Source organism: Sapajus apella, unplaced genomic scaffold, assembly GCF_009761245.1.
Source record: "Sapajus apella isolate SASKATOON/1434 unplaced genomic scaffold, GSC_monkey_1.0 scaffold8, whole genome shotgun sequence".
NCBI classification, from domain to species: Eukaryota; Metazoa; Chordata; class Mammalia; order Primates; family Cebidae; genus Sapajus; species Sapajus apella.
This window is the reverse complement of record NW_022436948.1, coordinates 16,413,418-16,419,417: the sequence shown is the minus strand read 5'-3', so window position 1 is coordinate 16,419,417 and position 6,000 is coordinate 16,413,418. Positions and strand designations below refer to the sequence as shown.

General features: G+C 36.8%; 1 protein-coding gene across 9 annotated transcripts in view; it reads left to right on the top strand.

The window, feature by feature from the left end:
• Positions 1 to 6,000, top strand: part of BACH1 (BTB domain and CNC homolog 1) — a 47,319-nt gene that overhangs the window by 6,379 nt on the left and 34,940 nt on the right. For 3 of the 9 annotated variants that reach the window (XM_032277074.1, XM_032277076.1, XM_032277073.1), the window contains exon 2: positions 430 to 492. The exons of the other annotated variants lie outside the window; for them this stretch is intronic. The gene's annotated coding sequence lies outside the window, so the exon portion shown is untranslated. The remainder of the gene's footprint in view (positions 1 to 429; positions 493 to 6,000) is intronic. 9 annotated transcript variants of the gene reach the window in all.

The window sequence follows — 6,000 nt, the reverse complement described above, 5'->3', positions numbered from 1 at the left end:
ATGCTCCTCTCCCTGTGTCCATATGTTCTCATTGTTCAACACCCACCTATGAGTGAGAACATGTGGTGTTTGATTTTCTGTTCCTGTCAGTTTGCTGAGAACGATGGTTTCCAGATTCATCCATGTCCCTACAAAGGACACAAACTCATCGTTTTTTATGACTGCATAGTGTTCCATGGTGTATATGTGCCACATTTTCCTTGTCCAGTCTATCATGGATGGGCATTTGGGTTGGTTCTAGGTCTTTGCTATTGTAAACAGTGCTGCAGTGAACATTCATGTGCGTGTGTCCTTATAATAGAATGATTTATAATCCTTTGGATATATACCCAGTAATTGGATTGCTGGGTCAAATGGAATTTCGCCAAACTAAGCTTCATAAAGGAAGATGGCGATTCATGATGTCTCTTTGTCAACTGTTTTTCTTAGGTATATTCTCAGCATAGCTCTGGGTACTCCCCTAGATCAGAGTCATCATTCAGGTTAAAAGAGATAAGGAAACAAAAGCTTTTGGCTCTTGTAATCTTTCTTTTTTCTTCACATTAGCAAAAGGCTGAAGTAGAAAGCATTTTGCCCAGCTGACTGGGTTCTTTGTTGGCATGCCTTCAGTTTCAGTTGTCATCCAGAGAAGTCAAAGGAAATGCTGCTTGGGGATGAACATGTAATTATGATTAAATTTACCTTTTTGTTGTCTTTTTGTGGTAAAGGGCTATCACAAGTGCTAATCAAGCTGTAGGTGTATTTCTGTAGATTTCTAAAAAATGTATTTTATCTCTGAGGGCCTCCTGTCTTTGGACTAGTTTGTCTGTTCCAGACCCCAGAAAGGCTAGGCCACCTTCTCTGAGCAGGTTGGCAGCAGTGGTCACAAGCAGCAGAGGAACTCGGATTCTGAAGAGCTGTCCTACCACTGCCTTTCAGATGCCAGTGTGGTAACAGCTTCTCCTTTTTTGCTGAATTAGCTTGGAATAGCTCTCTAATCTCTGAAGAGTGAGGAAGAACTGTGTTTTAAGTTTCAAGGCACTTTGTTCGCTTTTCTCCCTGTCCCTGCTGCTGTTCTCCCCAGACTCACACAAACACTTATTTAACTTTTGGTGTATGCAGACAGCAGGGTTGCTAAATTCATTTCAATGTTTTTGGCATTCTTACATGTTAAATACTTGGTTTACATTTAACTTATGAAACAATTATTTAGGGCTTTATAAGCCAGGAACTTTTCAAGATATTGGCAATAATGAACTTTTCAGAAGTGACAGTCTAGTAGACAGGTAAACCATTCCCATAGTATGTGTTGATTGCTATGGTAGTAACATGTAAAATGTGCTGTGGAACCATAGACTATTAGAAGCCTAAGTTTTGAGAAATCGGGAAAGCTTTAGGGATGTTTAATGATAAATGCATAGGTTAGTGGAGGAAACAACTTGTATCAATTCATTTGAGAAGCTTAGCTGTAAGACTAGAGAGAAATAGATTTTAGTAGGGGAAAGTTGGGTCAGGAAGGGAGGGGGGGTGGGGGTGTGTGTGTGTGTGTGTGTGTGTGTGTATTTAAAAATCTGGTCAATGGAAAAAGGTTGAAGATGCAGGCAACAACCTCCTTGTTTTATCCTTGGCAAGTTTCTCTTAACGGTTACAAGATGGCTGCCACAAACAAGTTCAAGTGTCACAAGAAAATATGACTAAGTTTCCTGGAAGAAGAGACACTTTTTTTTTCTAGGTTGTTTTTATCAGTGAGAAAAACTTTTCCCTAAAGCCTCATAGTAGATGCTACCGTATCCCCCTCTCTTCTGCTCCTAGGCCAGCATTGCGCACAAGCCAGTGCCTGAACCAGTCGAGGTCAAGGGGAACGGCACTGCTGTGATTGGCATAAATGGATCGTGATTCGTCTTAGGTTGTGACTGGGGTCTATTTCCTGGAAAATTGATGGCCTGAGGTTGAGAGTAGATACGTGATCACAATCAGGGTTTGATTAGAAAGTGAGGGGGCGAATGGTGTGAAGTTAACAGTGACATCCTTGTCTACTAGTTCTGCCATCACTACACATAGATACAAACTTCTGAGGAGAAAAAGGAAATGTGCTTGTCTTTGGATTTGGAATTTTAGGTGCCTTTTTTGTTCTTTTTTTATGCCATTTTCTTCTATGATCAAGTAGCACTTTTGCAATCAAATCAATGTTTTATTTAAAAATTATTTAAAAATTGAAAATGTCTAATTTGCCAATAAATTTATGTATAAATTTCTTTCAGTACTCTAAACATTTCAAAAATTTCCTGCTATTGTCTTAGTCCTTTCAGGGAGAGGAGAACATATAATTATATCTTGTAGCTTCTGATTATGTGTATACCAAGAGGACCACTCTGTTTCTCAGTCCATAGTGCACACCCACCTGTGATCTATATGGCTTGTACTGAGTACTGAGGCCAGCCTGGCTCAGATAGAATGGTGAATTCATTGGCTAGTTGGGTTAGGATTCTTTAGAACCCAAATTCTTGAATCAGGAGTACAAACAGGAACATCTCCCCTTCTCTGTGCGCTCATTCCTTTCCTCGAAGGGAAAGCTGTCCTGTGGTTAGTTTATTTGTCATTCTTTTCAGACTTCAAAATTAATGCCACCTTAAGTTTATACAGTATTCTTGTAGTAGTCCTAACTTTTCAAAGCACTTTAAAATTTATTTAATTGACAAATAATAATTGTATATATTTATGGGCTACAATGTGATGTTTTGGTGTACACGTACGTTGTGGAAAGATTAAGTCAAGCTAATTAACATGTCCATTACCCCACTTACCTTTGTGTGTGTGCGTATGGTGAGAACCTTTAAATCTACTCTTAGCAATTTTGAAATACAGTGGGCTCCCCACCCACTGTTTCACTTTCAGCCATTTGTTACCCATGGTCAAATGAGGTCCAAAAATATTAAATACAATAGATATTTTGAGAAAGAGACAAACATCACATTCACATAACTTTTATTACCGTATATAGTTATAATTGTTCTATTTTGTTATTGTTAATCTCTTACTGTGCTTAATAAAATAGCTAGTATATATAGGGTCGTTACTGTCTATAGTTTTAGGTATCTACTGGGGTCTTGGATTGTATCCCCTGTAGATAAGGGAGATACCCGTGTGGTCACTGTGTAAAAGCATTCTTAATGTTTCATTCTTTCTTCTTTTCCATCCCAGATTTTGGTGCTTCCTGTGCTGTGAAAGGCAGACAAATAATGTAATCCATAAACAATTGAGTGTTGTAAATTTACAAAATGAAAACTAATTGCTAATGGTTGTTTCTTTTTGAGAGTAACAAATAGACTGTGATAAATGGCCAGAGTGGGCTTCTGAACTGGTGTTTTTTTGGGTAGAATTTAGAAAGACTTATACTTCTAGTATAATTTTTGTCTCAGATAAATGCAATAGTAGTTACCTACTCAGTAGTTCCTCAAATGCTATTTAAACTGATATATATTTCAGTTTTATACCTCCCAAATTATTACTTATTTGGCTGAATCTTGTGGTTATAATACAATAAAAAGTAGTTATTAGGACTACTGGTGGAAAATCTGTAGCTTAGAAATCCTCATTTTAGAAATGATTATTTTGACTCCCAAGTTAACATAATAAAAAATAGACTTACATTTTTAGTTTTAGCTATGTATATTGAGAAACTGTGGCCTTATGGTGGTTTTTAGGGATTAATGGATTAGGTTGTTTTTAAATAAGGCATTTCAGTTTAGTATCTCTACTTGAATAAAACAGTTTCAAATCTGTGATTTATGTGATATACTGATTGCTGTATGGTAACTTCTGCTTCATTTAATTAAAATCGTTAACATTCTTTTTATACTCTTAAGCACCTCTCCCACCCCTGACCCGCTTTTTGACTCAATTTTATTGTGAGTTGGTGTATAGTTAGGAATTTGAAGAGCACTTTTTCTTGTTTATTTTGTCTTTTCAGTTACTATGCATACTATGTGTGTCAACTCTTAAACCTACAGAGGGTCATTCTGGCCTTCAATTAGTTTTAAGGCTTTCACCTCCTCTGTGCAGTTGGAAATAAAGAATACGAATCATAGGTATAACTTTTAAAGTTTAAAAACAAGATGACATATAAAGAATCTTTAATATTTCATTATGGACGTAGGACATGGATACTTAATCCTCTATATTGAAAGTAACTTGTAGTGAAATGCTTTCTAGCATTCTTCTAGTTTTCCATATGTAGTATGTATAACTATAGACCTTGATGATTTAAGCTGAGCATAGTTTAGTGTCAGGTTCCTTTCAGTGATGTATGAGATTGGTTATTGGTTATATTATCCAATGAGTGTTATTTAGAAATCAGTTCACCAGGGCTGGGTGCAGTGGCTCATGCCTGTAATCCTAGCACTTTGGGAAGTCGAGGCAGGCGGATCACCTGAGGTCAGGAGTTTGAGACCAGCCTGGCCAGTATGGTGAAATCCTGTCTCTAAAATGTAAAAATTATCTGGGTGTGGTGGTGCACGCCTATAATCCCAGCTACTTGGGAGGTTGAGGCATGAGAATTGTTTGAACCTAGGAGGCAGGCGTTGCAGTGAGCCAAGATTGTGCCACTGCATTCCAGCCTGGGCAACAGAGTGAGACTCCCTCAAAAAAAAAAAAAAAGAAAGAAAGAAAAGAAATTCATCAGATATTGATTCATAGGACAAATTTGTTGTTCCACAAATGCCCGTTTAATCTGTTTGTCTTGTCTAATAGTGTTCATTCTCATCATACACAGGATACTTGAGGTATTTCTTGTACTTTTGTTCTTCCATATTTCCTCAGTTTGACCTGTTCTTCCCCACATACCACTTGAGTCATGTAACATGACTTGAAATGTAATACTTGGACTTCGCAGCAAAGACCGTTTCAATCTTTTAAGTTATTGGCTTTCTCAAGACTGTAGTTCCTTATCTGTGACAGAAGTGGGTCATTCTGAATGAATGTGCTCTTTTAATTGGAAATTCTTTAGGTCTGTGAAATTAGCAGTTATTTTGGGCATACTTGTGCAGTTTTAACATTTTCATTTTATCTTGAGATCCTTAACAAGCTTAACTGAATTTTTATTATAGGAAGTGTTAAGCCAGGTAATTTGCAGAAGATCACACAGTTGATGATATCAGTAGAGTGTTAATCTACTGATTATCTAGGGCTGCTGGTAGCCTTTAAATAACCTAAAACTTGATTTCCCCTTGTCCTTAGTAATTCTGTGTGTTTAACATTTCATGCTTTTCAAAGGGCTTTGTGAGACAAATAGGGTGGGAGCTACCTACTTAGGCTGTCTATTCAGTTTCACAAATGCACATTTGCTCTTACTACATGGTTAGACTTGACTTGATGGGTCTTTTTCCTTATTTTCCTATAGCAGGATTGTCTTTATTTTTTTATTTTTGGTTTCTATAAAATTTAATTTGTTCTTTAGTAATTATTGTGAAGAAGCTGCTAAGTTTTAGGGCCCATTAACTTACCATGTAGTGATAAACCAATTATCTGCTGACAACTGTAGGAGATATCTACTTTAAAGGGGGGAAACATAATTGGCATTCTTTGGGAGATTCCACAACAACCAAAAAAATTTTTTAAGAAAAGTAAAGAGAACAACCTTATCTGCCGCACCTCACCCCTAATTCTGCTTTAGAGATATGTTCAATGTTTGCTGATTTCTGCTGTTTAATGTTTTTGGTGGATACCTCTGTCTTTCTGTTTATACCTCAGCTTATTTATCAACCTAAGACATTATCTGTTGACTTACTATTACTGTGGATGATGATTTTGTTTATCTCTACTATTCTCTCACCTGTCTTTGTAATCATATTATTAATTTCACTTCTACTCTTGATCACCTCTGCAACTCCAGCTCTAAACATTTTTTTTCTATTTCTTTTTCTTGTCTCATTAATCTAAGACTGTTTTTGACTCTGCGCATTGTAAGTTGTGTGGAAATCCTATTCCCATTCTTTCTGATTCTGTCTCTCAGCTTGTTTTGTC